This window comes from Rhopalosiphum maidis, chromosome 2 (assembly GCF_003676215.2).
Source record: "Rhopalosiphum maidis isolate BTI-1 chromosome 2, ASM367621v3, whole genome shotgun sequence".
Lineage (NCBI taxonomy): Eukaryota > Metazoa > Arthropoda > Insecta > Hemiptera > Aphididae > Rhopalosiphum > Rhopalosiphum maidis.
Genome location: NC_040878.1, coordinates 15368655 through 15382113, shown reverse-complemented (window position 1 = coordinate 15382113; position 13459 = coordinate 15368655). Strand labels below are relative to the sequence as shown.

Here is a 13459-nt window from a genome sequence, read left to right as displayed (position 1 = left end):
TATTCACACACTTAAACCTACACAACAATATAGTTATATAGAACTACCTATATATAGGTACAATAAGGCGCTTGTAGCTATACTTACATAAGATATTATATTTGTGATTTACTTGTATACTTAATATTGGTAGACCGCGAGACATATGGTTCGTTATCTCTGGTATAATATCGCAATTATAATAAATATTGTATCACGCGATTACATGCGATGTATATAACTATATAATAAAGCAAACGTATAACACATTACCCATATATACTTCATTTTTAGTATAATTAGCCAAAAATTATAATTGTAGCTTAAGATCGATCATATTCTCTGATTATAATTATCAATGTCTCATTGAAATAGATTTACCTATAATAAATGGAATGAAAATTATCATCTATAGTATAGTATTATTATATATACCTATACTATAGTTATATACTTATATAAAATACATTGCTGAATGGACTAGATAAGTAATGTGCTGAATGGATGTTCATCAAACAAATTCCAACAAAACTAATACTGCATGGTATATCAATACACATTATAGCTGAAGTTTAATATTTAATATGCAGTAATGATTATATTTGAGTATTTAACTAACAATTTTTGCATGCAATATATTATTAAAAAACAATTTTCAATTTAAAATTGGTTTTTTTTTTATAAACATTTTTATGGCTTAAAAATAATAAAAATATATGACTATACGACCTACCGGGATTTATTTTTAAAAATATAAGATTATTTTTTGGTTAATATATTTTAGAGTAGGTATTCTATTATAGTCAATTACGTGTTTAAACAATAGTTTGTAGTCATTTCTACAATAGGGTAATGTATATTATATTATATAAAATCACTAAAAGTTATAATTTATGCTACGAATTCATTTATTAGATAAAACAACAATTTCCAAGTAAGTAAATTTATTAAAAAAAAAACTTTTGCAATTTGTAACTTGAGGTATTTTAATACCAATAAGTAATAACTATAGACATTATTTTAAACTTTTAATTAAACAGTATACCTACCCTTTAAAACCCAAAAAACTAAGACAGTATTGTAAATTTTTTCGCGGGTTTATTTTATTATATATAGGTTTTTTGCAACTTTTCTGCCATCGTAGTGCAGTATATTGCTCAACTGGAGTTGCCGCCTCAGCGAAAAATTATTATTATTAATTTGTTGTAGCGTGTTTTTAAAACAATTATTGAATTAATAAATATATTATCAGCTGATTTGTACTCATTATTTTGTAACTTTATTAAAATAATAACTAATAATAGTAGGTACACTCAGTAATATTTATTTGGTATAAAACCATACATAGTCGAAGTACTATTTTAGGTGATTAATAAATAATTTTTATGTTGAGACGAAATATTTTATGGTATTTAAAATATCGCACTTACCTACTATTTGAGTTATAGTCGAATAACCATAAAATATTTTTTTAGCATTATCAAAAACCTACTTTTAAAATTTTAATAAATTAAAATAATACTAATAATATAATGATAAAATATTTATTTAATTTATAAATTAAGTGAGGTTAGTCTTAGTATTGATAACTTTGAAGGAACCTTATTATATTAAATTTTCGAGCGTTTTGACCTAGATTTATTTTTTTATCGACGTTTATAAATTATAGTATAAGAACTGAAAACAATTTTAAATTAAAAATGTCTATAAATATCTATACTAGTTATAATATATTATAATACTATATACATCATATATGCCTATATAAGTATAACACGTGGTAGGTAATAATGAAGTACCTATATAAAATTTACAGATTATATAATGTGCGTTCTAATGACATTCGATTAAATATATTTAAGACTATCTAATTTATGTCTTAGCATCATAATTTATTTGTATCGAGATTTTTCAACGTTATATAGTTAACGTTTTTCTTTTTATCGTTAAACACTTCTTATATATTATATATATATAACTATATGTATAATACGCATGGCTTTATGCATATATTAGACGTTTACGTATATATGACATAGAGATATAACACGGTGAGTATATTTTATAATAAAATATTATACAAAAAATATTTTTTTTTTTTTATTTAAAATAAAAACTAGAAATCCGTATCTTTATATTTTTTATGTACCTACAGTCGATGATAATACATAAACGTCGTATAAAATATTACATATATTGTATATATATAATTTACAGATTTGCTCGTCCATGCATATACTCGATATGTATACATCTACGCCTTTGATATAAAAACACAAAAACTATATAATATATAGTCACATCTGTACGAGTATATTTTTTATCGTCAAACATCTCTATGGGTCCAGCATCTCGTTATCGAGATAATAATATGTTAATTAGCCTTCGTATATTATGCGGGATTTCCTACGTGTCACCCAACTTTATACGACGATTTCTATAATAGGTTAGGTACTATATATACATAATAATATGTATATAATAATATAATTTACAAAAGCTATCATCTATCTAATCATCTTCTCTGTGATTCGTGCCATATATATATATATATATACATTTATACACACATACACATAGATAATAATAATAGAAGAAGGGTGATATTCCAGTATGTATATGGATTTGGGACGATACAAGCGACTCGAATCGTGTATGATATTTATAAATTCACTCCAAATACATTTTGAATGAACAAACCCGGTACAAGATTGTCGTCGCCCATAATATGTATACAGACGTTTATTATTATTGACCTAAACCTGCTGTACAGCGTATTACGAGCATCACCTATATATAGACATGAGTTTTAGTAGATATAGGTATAGGTGTTATATATGTACGTATATTTTTTGTTTTTTACGCCGTTGAAATTAAATTACTTATATTCGTATGTTATATATTATAATATATATGCGAAGGAAAAACAAATTAAATTAAATTTTGGTTTAACGGTTAACACACACTCAAACATATTACTTGTATTATAATATGTGCACGTGAGTGCGTGTGTGTGTGTGTGTGTGTGTGTGTGTGTGTGTGTGTGTGTGTGTGTGTGTGTGTGTGTGTGTGTGAATGTTATACGTGCAAGTGTGTATTATACAAGAGAATCCACAGCTCGGGTGGTATAATGATGTAGGACGGACTACGTGCATATAACGTGTGTACGCATGTATGTTTGGTAGAGATGAACGAAGAAAGCGTGTTTACGGGGTGGACATGGGTGGACATACGTAATATGTATATGTAGGTGATAAAGGATCCGAATGAATAAAAATAAAACCGTAAGATTTATATGCCGGACAAGTTTTACAATTTTTTTTTACGCTTAGATGACTAGCGCACGTCAAAAGTGTCAAATAAAATTTGATTTTTATATTCACCGTTCATTCGTCCCCATTATTATTAATAATCCATATTAATATATTTATATATATATATATATATATATAAACGCGCGTTCTGCATATACAAATATAGCACACATGTATATTGCAACAGTGACGGTGTATTAAATTATATAAATTATAAGGTAGGTATATATAGTGTGTGTTTAAATCAAATAATATGATTTCTTGCGTGCTGATAATATGATGATAATTATTCCTACGCTGAACGATGAGTATGAAGATATCGTGTCATTTTCTATTATTACTTATCGAGGTCTACAAGTAGGTATAAAGCATAATTTTTTTATAAAGTTACTCATAGGTTTTTAACTCGATCGTCACTACGTGAAGATTTCATTAAGCATCACATTTTGATTTTAATATAATCAATTAATACTTAAGTTAAATTATAATGACAAGAAAAAATTGTTAGTTTTTCTATTCATTCGTATTGTTATACATACATATAACATACCTATAATAAAAAAAAAAATATTTTTTATCAAATCTTACACCGATTTTATTTTGTATATTTATTTTATTTCTATGTATTTATGAGTATAGGAAAACAAAAATATTAATGAGAAAAAAATTATAATTCCATTGATACATACGCGTCTGTGCATTACACGTGCACCGGCAGTATTTAATAACATTATAAACTGTGTATAACAAATCATAATTATTTTTAACATAATGTATTGCAATCATATATTGCATCCATGATTTATGCACATATTTATATAATATAACTGTAAGCAAAATATGTTAAGGTCGTATACTTATAATATAACTATATTCATCATTGAAAAACATAAACTAGCCACATTTGTTTGATATACAATGGATAGACCACATGATAGTCAATATTTTCAATTCACGGAGTCTAATTATCAAACTTATAAAATATTATAATATTATATTATTATAATTATTAGCATATTATTTATATCTCTTCAACTTATGTATTGACGTATGAACCACTATACCAATAAACTGGTGGAAAAACTATTTATAACTCATAAACACATAAACAATACAAAAATATAAATGTATGTATAAACAATAGTTAAGAAAAAAACGAATAAGGGCTACCTACTGATGATTACATAAAGGATAAAGCTATACCTTTTATATAATATTTTAATTTAATAGTAATTAATTATATAACACTATACTAAAGTACTTATAAAATATGAGAGTTACCACATTTATATTGTATTTGTTCATATTTATACTAAACTTGTGTAGGTAATTTGCTTAGGTTATGTATCTATTTATAATCATTTAAAAACACTTATCGAAGTTGTTTACATATTATAGTTAAATGCATTGACAGAAATCAATATACACATTGTAACAAATTTGGTTTATTGAGTTAATATTAAAATAATACATTAAGTGAATAATTAAATTATGTATAGGCATACCTATAGCTTATAGGATTCAATAAGAGGAATATAATATATACCTCCTAGAAGTAGCATTATTTTTTGGAGGACGTCATACCCATATATATATTTTATTTTTATTGGGGTTAATGCTTCGACAACTCAGGTCATTAGCCTGTCATCCCCACATATATTTGTATTAGCGTATCTTATTATATCTTACAATGGTTAAATTAATTTTTAAAAAATGTTAAGTACTTATAACTAATTTTAAAGTAAAAAAATATCTTAAAAGCTTCTTTGCATAAACATAGTTTATTTATATATTCTCTTTCGAAAATTTTACTCGTTATTGATTTACTCTATTTAATATTATGCTTTGTAAGACAGATACATCATGCGGGTATGACATCATCTTAATAAAATATTTAATTATTATTAAAAAATTATGAAAGTTTCACAATTACTCAAAAGTTAATCAATAATAAATGAATAACTTATCTTATTAAGTTAAGTTATTATTTTTCTTTGTGTTAACTATAAACTTTAGCAGTTATTAATTAAATATTACCAAATAATGTTTGTTTTCTGATTTTTATTTTTTACACAAATATAGTTATAGTTTTTCAAACGAACTATTATACCCGCGCATATATTGCTTATAATTTATAAAATTGTTTACCAAACCTTGCATCATATAGAATATATTTTATTATTAATAATAAGCCACTATGTAATGTCGTAAATTCTATCGGGGGAAACGCGTTTAATGACAAAAATACTCGCTGACAACCTAAAACTACGATGAGCCATTTGATTCGGTTCCAAGTGATGTAAATTAAACCGAAGCATACACGTGTATATATATAACGGATATATTATATGTAAAGCATTAGATGGTGTCTAGTTTTTGGTGGAACATTGAATGGACGGTGTCCAACTACAGCAATAATATAATTGTGGACGTTTAAATTAATTTTATTTAAATTTTTTTCACACATAGGTGGATTAGGGAAGGAAAAAACCGAAGTTATTTTAATTGCTAACTTTCTGTATCATTTAAAGCAGAGGTCGCCAACCTTTTCAAACAAGTGAACTACTTTTGAACTTTTAAGACTCTAGTGATCGACCTAGGAAGATTTATTTGATTTATTTGATGAGCAAAAAAAAAAGATGTTTCTTCAAATAATAACAATATACGAGAAAAAGTAAACAAAAAAAAATAAATTTATTAATGTGATAACTGGCATTGGTTTTCTTCTGCAAGTTTTGAAAATTCTGATACATAATTAGAAATAGCTGCTCGTATACTTGAATCCAAATTACTGTTTGTAATTTTTGACTGATGTTTGTTCTTTAAGTATTTCATACTCGAAAATGTTGACTCACATAACCAAGTTAAATCAAAAAATGAAATTTTACGAAGGCAATCCTTCGTAGATTTGGGTATTTTTGAGTACTTGCGTGCTTTCAAAACTGTGTCTGAAAATCCCAGAAAATGGATTTGATATAAACTGCGCAACTGACTCAAGTATTTTAGTTATTGAATTTTCTTTTAAATTCGGAAAGTAAATTTTAAGTTATATTTATGTGGTTTGTAGGATCATAAATATTTTCAGAATAATTAATTATTGGAAGCGTAAGGAAATTCTGGACATCATCATTTTTCATTTTATTTTCCCAATATGCTAATTTACAAGAAAACGCTTGAACATCTGATATCATATTAATAATTTGCTTTTATTTTCCTTGTAACTCTAAATTTATGAAATTAATTTATTCAGTAATATCTACTAAAAATGCAAGATCTTCAAGCCATTTTATATACCGATAATGGTGAATCCTAGAATACAATAAAGCAATTCACATTATCAAATTATTTATTACGCGATCGACCGATAATGGTAAAATTAGTTTTTATAACGATCGACATGTGTTCCTAGAAAGATCGACGGTTGGCGACCCCTGATTTAAAGTTTCTATATGATAAATAAACTTATACGTTTCAAAGTCGGGCATATCGTCAGTGTTGGAATAAGTTGTAGAAAGCGTTGACAGCGTCCAGTGATATAAAATATATATAATATATATAAGGGCGTAAAAACGTGTTCGATATGAGATTTGAGTCACGTATTTTTGTGAAAAGGTGACGGTCACCGCGATTTTATGGCCCAAGTCGTCTCACGAGAACGCCGGCTTACATATAGATATATTCTTGGCGAGAGACTTTATTCTTGACGTCTGAAAGCTTTTCGCTGTAGTTTGAAATGGTTATATGTATAAAAATGAGCACGTGTTTGCGGGAATATACCATCTCACTCGAATACACTTGACACGTGTAAGCATACTATACAGCAATATCTATATGTATATATACAGGGGTTCGAAAAGATGGAAAATTGTATATAAATGTTTTATGCATACCAATTTTAAAACATTTTACATACCGTGCAATATAATGATATATGTATAGAATGTATAATTAATATATATATATATATTACGCAGTCGTAATATATACGCCGGCAATCTATTTTCCATATGTAAAACTGTACAGAATTTTCTCTGTGTGTGCTGGGACTTTTTTGTACGGAATACACGTATATAGGGTTGGTTTTCACGTTATCCCTCACCCCCGATTCGTGTGCACGTATATCACGATGATAAAATACATCGCACGCGCCTCGAAACACATCCCCGCACGGGCTTCTATATTACATATATAGGAGAGTACGGTGCTGTAACGAGAGAGATATTTAGAAAAAAAATCAAACACACACACATTAAACATATCCATATACACAAAGTATCATCCCCCTCTCGACGAATGATCGTAAACACGCAGACGCCGACCGTGATGGTTTATAAGTGTGTAATACAATTTTTTCCAGGACGATGGCACACGTACATATATAAATATTTTATAAATGTGAGTGTGTGTAAAAATCGACGACAACAATAATAATATATATGTATATATATATATGCGTGAGAGTAAGTGTATGTGTGTGTGTGTGTGTGTACGTTATGACATTTGGATTTGGGCCGCGTAAAAAGCTAAAAGAGATTTTATGGCGCATTATATCATATATTATTATACGTGTATATAGATACATTGTATTTGTCTACGCGTATAGTACAGCAATATATAACATAAATATATATACGCATGAAGATGCTGTTTGGTGTTTTTATCAATTTTTATTATGATTGAGGAACTATGTGATGTATATGTTTGTGAATAAATATATTATATATGTATGTTTCTTGGCACACAAGCTCTATGTAGAGTCATGATATACATAATAATATATTATATTATATAATTCAAGTAAGTATAAATATAACATACATTATTTATATATTATAGGGTACATTTATTTTTAATATGAGATCGCAGATTCAAAAATTCATTTGATCTAATTTTATAAAATATTATATTATTGTTATAGATAAAAAAAAATGTATAATCGAATTTCAACGATTACGATCATAAATATATAATATCACCGCACTCATTAATATCGATTCACCGTCTGTGATTTATATTTTCACCGTGAGAACGTTCAAAACTATCAAAAAAATGCGTGGATCCAAATCATGTGGTATACAAAATTATCAATGATAAAAAAGTCCCTACTCAAGTCTACGACTGATTAGTTTTGAATAAAAACTGTTATCACTATTAGATGTGTAATGCATTATTGTTGATTCGCAATATATTGTGCTATAAACTACACACAAACTAAGTCTTTAACCACGTTTGTGAATTCCATTGTTATTAATTAGTTTTTACAATCTTTGACCGTAAATAAAAACGTGTATATTATTTACTGTAAATATAAACAATAAATCTTAAGTTTATACGCTTTTTTGGTTTTTCCTTTTCAATAGCCCTATGGTTACCTACTATAAATTATAATCAAAACGCACTTTTAACACGCCACAGAATGAAATATCATTGTTTTTATATACCTATACCTATTTAATTAGTTTTAAATGTTAGCATTTTTTGCCAGTGCGTGTTCATAAGATTAAGTTTGAGTTTTCACTTGAAAAGCATATTTTATATTTTTATTTGGCGATATATGTAATAAATTTATATAATTAATTATATTCTCTATTATAATATTATTATAAATCATAATACAACGAGAATTTAGTATTTATAATATGAACACTATTACTAGTATTACAACATTGTAATATGTATTTTGTATTGATTGCGCCATCTATAAATAAAATAAGGTTGTTTTGACGGTAATAGTTTATCCGACCTTCCGACTCTAAATACATTTTCCACGAATAAAGAACTTAAAAAAGTAATTAAAAGACATGCGTTATATAAAAGAAAAAACTTTGTATTGCCGATAATAAAAGCAATAATAATACGATATAAATCAAATTATCAAATAAATAATAATATTATGTAGCTTACCAAAATTCAAATGGCATTGCACTCGATGAAGCCTCTAAATCACCTATGTCGCCCTCTATGTTTCACCAATGGTTTGAATGAATCTGTACCCTCGTCGCGTGTCTTCTAGACCACGAATGGCAAAAATTCACTAAACGTATCTGTAAATAATATACGATTTGATTGGTACACAGTTATTGTGGAAAAACATTTTTTACAATTAATATTAATCCCGTTTGTATTGTTTGATAGGCGCTCAATAGGCAACTTAAATAGCATAATATAATGCGATGAAAAGAAATAATAATAGTAGGAAATAGGTAATACATTTTCAGTTTTCAACAACAAAAATCAAACGAATGACTATTTAAGAAATATTAATCTGTTGATAATATGGTATAGAATTGTTTCGTATATACTAATTAAACTGTCAATTCTCTGTTAAAATATTTTTAAGTAAATGTTGTTAATTTTTTATTGGCGTGACTGTGATGGCATTGAAGAGTGAAGATTCGATTTAAATCGTATAATACTGAATATGAATTTAAAAAAAAAGATAAAATTAAGTTGAACAATATCACACGTGCGTAAAAAACTCATATTTTTGAGAAAAAAATAAATATTATATTACAAAAGTTAGAAATTGTGTAGTAGAAAATAATATATTTTAGAAAATGAACAAGGTATACAGAACATTGATATTGAATATTATTGAAATGCCCTACCCATAGTGCCATCTGGTGAATTAGTCGTTCAAATTTCTTTACCACTGACCGAGTCGTTCAAATTCGAAATCTGGTATGAATATTATTGTATTTTATATACGTAATTCAGCACACTGAATTGCGTCACAACTAAATAACTAAATTAACTACATCGAATCTTAAAACACCTAATTATATATTATATATTTAACGTTATAACTGTGGTAATCTAGTCCATCCTGCTGTACATTTTTGTGACTTCAGTTAATTCGTATTTGTTCAATGATGATTAATAGAGCAGATCAAGTAGATTTTTGTTGTAATACATAACTAATATCTTTAGTTGAAAATAAACAACTTGATTAAATTTACATTGTCTAACATAATATTATGAATCGATGAAAAAAATAGATATCAGGAGTACAATCGCTTAATGGTTATACAATGTAACCTAAACTTACTTATGAGTAACGACTAAAGAAAACAATTATTTTAGATGACGACTGATCACCTTTCCTTTAATATAAATGTTATATCTACCAGAAGTTACAAATATTTTTTTTTTCATTAAAAAGAAAATATGTTTATGGAGAGGGATTTTGAAATAGGCTATTGTAAATTGTTGGGTGGTGAGACAACCAAACACCATGGTTTTGCATGGACTGTTGCAATAGCTGAGACGAAACCTATTATTACTTGTATGTATGTAATATTTATATATATATATGTATGTGGCATGGTGTATATGTGTGTATGTGACGCATATATGTATCTTCACGATAATATATAATATTATATAGGTATACTAGGTGTAGGTATAATAAATTCATTCCAATCGATATAACAATAAACGATTCGTCTCGCTCGACTAAACGATGTTTTTCTCGCTATAGCCCGATACCCCATTTAACCTTCAACAACCACCATTTACTATAAACACCTATATATTTCGTACAAAACATATGAGGAAAGTATGTGTAGCGTCATCTGCAGTAGACATTCGTCGTACGTCGAATGACATATCGGATATTCGCTTTTCTCTCGCATAATAATAATATAACAGTAATATTAATCATAGACTTAATTAGTCCTTTACGTTTTAAGTTAAAAAAGATGACTAGAGTACTGACATTTTATGATAACGAATTAAGGTATTAAAGTAGAGTCACTCACATTATTAATTGATATAAATATTACATAAAAACATAATGGATTAATAAAATAATAATTATTAATACTACATAAAAATACTTAGTTTGACCTAAACTGTATCTCAACAATATTGATCATAAAAATTAATTATAATAAAAAGTTTGTACGAACTTTTAATTTTTCTTAATAGTGCCTACTAAAAATAGAAAACGTATGTAGGTATCGTACTACTCTTGTTATTTCGTAAAAAAAAATCGGTTTATAATTAATTTTTTTTGTCAGTCAATAGTTTATGAATACAACAGCAATCGTGTCTATAACCATGTAAGTAATATAATAATATATATAAATATATATTATAATATAATGTATTTTTTACGATAATAACAATTTATTTAATAATAGGTCCAAATTAAAATATTATATTATACATCAATCAAATAATAATAATAGACTAAAAACCGGCTCATAATGGACATATTACAGTTGAGTTAAATGGAACTACATTTACATTTAATTAGATTTAAAAAAAATATCTAATTGAGTTTAAACATTTACTTTAAAATAACATTTCCATTATAATTTCAGATACTGAAGATTGACAATTCACAATATGCTTAGAAAACCAAATTTAATTTAGAGTATTAAATTCTAAAAAATAAAATTAATTATTAATAACAAAGAAATACTCAAGTATTTTCTTATAAATTATAATTATAATTGTAATTATTGTCAATTATCACTAATGAATACTGACTGATCAGTCAGTGATTTTTAATGTTTGAAAATAATAATCTCATCCTACGCACATATTTCATATTATAGTAATTAATTACATAGACAAATTAAGAATAAACCAGCTATTTTATTGGACTCAATTAGACGTATTATCGGAAAGAATTCAGCCACAAATATAATTCGAAATTAGCTAAACTTAAGTATATAAATTTACTATTTTTATCGTTTGAACATCAGATAGAATTTATTAGTAATTTAACTTAATATATAAGAACATTATATTAATGATTTCACTATAAATATAATTTATTGTTTCAAATATATAAATTCAAAAATTAAATACTAAGTCACTATATTTATTTATATTTTTTATCCTGTAAAAAATGTCGATGCATACTAAATGAATCTCATACCTGAATGACAAAAAACATAATAAACCTACTAATTAAGTACTATAAACGAAAATATATCTAGTTGAATTTTTCACATTTGTGAGACATATTCAACCTTAGATTTTTTGGTTTTTTAGTTGTTATATTGAAATTTTTATAGTTCTAGTTGTTGCAATAAAAATACCAACGCTAATATTAAACACTGAACTTGTATATCAACCGAACCTAATCAAAAAAATAATATCATAAATAAATAAAATAATAATAATAAAATAAAACAATTGAAAAAATCCAGCTATTGCAAATAAAACCAAAAATCATGATTTGAATATATAACTCTAAGACCTTAAATGTATTTATTCATATATTATTTAAGTAACTTATAAGTATAGATTAATGAAATATATTTTTTTAAATTTACTGTTGAAATATGGACTTGATAAGTATTGTATTTTAAAAGTTTTTTTGGTCTAAAATGATCAAGTCACGAACAAGTCAATGATGCATTATAAAGTTAATAAGCTGCGTAGCGTAAAATAAAGTAAAAATAAAAATACAAAATAGTAAAACTTAAAAATAATAAGGTATGAATTTATACATAGGTAACTTGAAATAATTCATTATTTATTTATCCGTTATTTTTTTATTCAAATTTTTATGTGATTAGATTAATGATTTTAATTACTATAATTTGGAGTATGTATTGTGCAAACGGTTCACCCCTATGAGGCGATACCACAAGAAAAAAATAAATTACTATAATTTATGCTTGTAACTTTGAATATTATAACCTAATAGTTATGATAGATGTAGTGTGTTTTTTGGTTAACGGATATTTAATTTAAATATATTTATATATATATATTAATATTATACACGAATTTGATAAGTTAAAATAAAAATTAACTTTATGAGCATAAACTGTAAAATGCAAATAAATATTATGTATTATAATTTATTATATATTCTACAATTTTAAATAGTTAAAATCTAAGTATTTAATTATTATTTCTATTTTTTTTTTTAAAGTTCGAAAAATCAGAATTTTTATGAAATTAATATTGATTGACGTATAGTCAATGTTGAATAAAATGCCTAAATGCGTGCATACTATTTATATAAATATAGTTTAATGATTTTTGATAAATTCAGTATTTTAAGAATCATAGTAAATATAAATTCATCTAATAAAACAATTAATCTAAATATCTTGCACTATGACGTGATTATTCACCAAGTTTTAAATATGATAAATATGATATAATAATGATTGCTAATTCGATACAGTAATGATTTG

The 13459-nt window shown here is 25.8% G+C and overlaps 1 protein-coding gene across 1 annotated transcript in view; it reads right to left on the bottom strand.

Moving 5' to 3' along the window:
• LOC113551252 (homeobox protein abdominal-A homolog) overlaps nucleotides 1-13459 on the bottom strand; it is a 67973-nt gene that overhangs the window by 40518 nt on the left and 13996 nt on the right. Inside the window, exon 2 of the mRNA XM_026953383.1 lies at nucleotides 9198-9337. The gene's annotated coding sequence lies outside the window, so the exon portion shown is untranslated. The remainder of the gene's footprint in view (nucleotides 1-9197; nucleotides 9338-13459) is intronic.